General features: G+C 36.2%; 1 pseudogene; it reads right to left on the bottom strand.

The window, feature by feature from the left end:
* Positions 1 to 7: 7 nt before the first annotated feature.
* Positions 8 to 858, bottom strand: LOC112505242 (annotated as a pseudogene).
* Between the last annotated feature and the right edge of the window lie 436 nt (positions 859 to 1,294).

Below are 1,294 nucleotides of genomic sequence, written 5' to 3'. Positions count from 1 at the left end.
CCTTCATACTCCCACCTTGGGTTGCCCAATCATCTGCATTCCAGAGGCTGGCATACATCCTCATGGGTTGGGTCATGGAAAATGGAACTCCAGAAGCGTCATGGTTTTTGAATACCTTTACTGGTATGTTATTTATCAAGAAACTACATCAACAAAGATTATTTAGATCAATAGTATTCATAAACCAAAGAATTTCATGATCACTGCAAAATGTCCTTGTAGCCCACCTAGTATAAAGAAAGTTTTGAGAAAATGAGAGCTGAATATATACTTACATTATTCTTTGAGTGTTTCGTACAATAGTATAGGTGTGGAAGGCTACAGTAGGATCAAACCATAGGTGGAACTGTTGTTCTTTATTTCTTTTCTCTTGTATATATACACATTGGTATGGATTGTGTAAGGGTTTCGTGTTGAGTTGCCCAAGAACTCATAGTCCATGTCATCATGTCCAGCCCTTGGAAATGACAACAGATGTGATTCATTACAAAAATATGGATTTTGTTGAACTTGGCAACTTTAATAAACATGATTATTAAATTTGAAAATATTACGGATGACGGGGTGGATACTCACATAGAATGTGGTGGCTGTGCTAGTAGAGTTGCCAGGTGCTAGTTTTAGTTGCATGTCGAACCTTCCAAAGAGGTACTCGTATTTGGACTAGAAACCAGAGACATAGTATTGATCGAGAGAAAGTGTGAGATCCTAACCACCATTGAGTATTTTAGCACGTTCACCTCTAAAAGTGATGTCGATATCATCATAAAAACTTCCGGCAGATGCTACTACCATCACGCATGAAATTGTTAGAGCAATTTTACAAGCTTTGGAATTTGAATAGGCTGATTGGCCCATATATATTTCTTTTCAGGAAAGGAGAGATAAACATGGATGGGTTTATGTTTGTGTGAAGCGATTTGTTTATATAGGTGTAGCAACATTGACAACATGTTAGAGGAAACCTTCTAATTGCCGGAGAAGGCAGTCATGCTGGCAAAGGGGTGACCAGACCTTAAAATGAAAAACAAAACATCCAATTACGCGTACACGTCATGGTTTTACGCAATTTTGACCCACTTTCCTCAGTCAATAATACAGATGGGGTGAGCATAGGAGAGAACCAATAACTACCGAAAAAACAGAAGAAAATTAATATATATCAAAATGAATGTCAAATTAAAGATAATAAAATGATCGTTTTTTCGGGTATAATTTGTTTCTCTCTTATTTTCGTTATATTTCGTTGATTTTTCATTTAATAAAAGGGGGTAAATTTATTTTCTTTAAATGT

Source organism: Cynara cardunculus, unplaced genomic scaffold, assembly GCF_001531365.2.
Source record: "Cynara cardunculus var. scolymus isolate 2C unplaced genomic scaffold, CcrdV1 Un_Scaffold_9259, whole genome shotgun sequence".
Lineage (NCBI taxonomy): Eukaryota > Viridiplantae > Streptophyta > Magnoliopsida > Asterales > Asteraceae > Cynara > Cynara cardunculus.
This window is presented reverse-complemented; position numbering and strand designations above follow the sequence as displayed.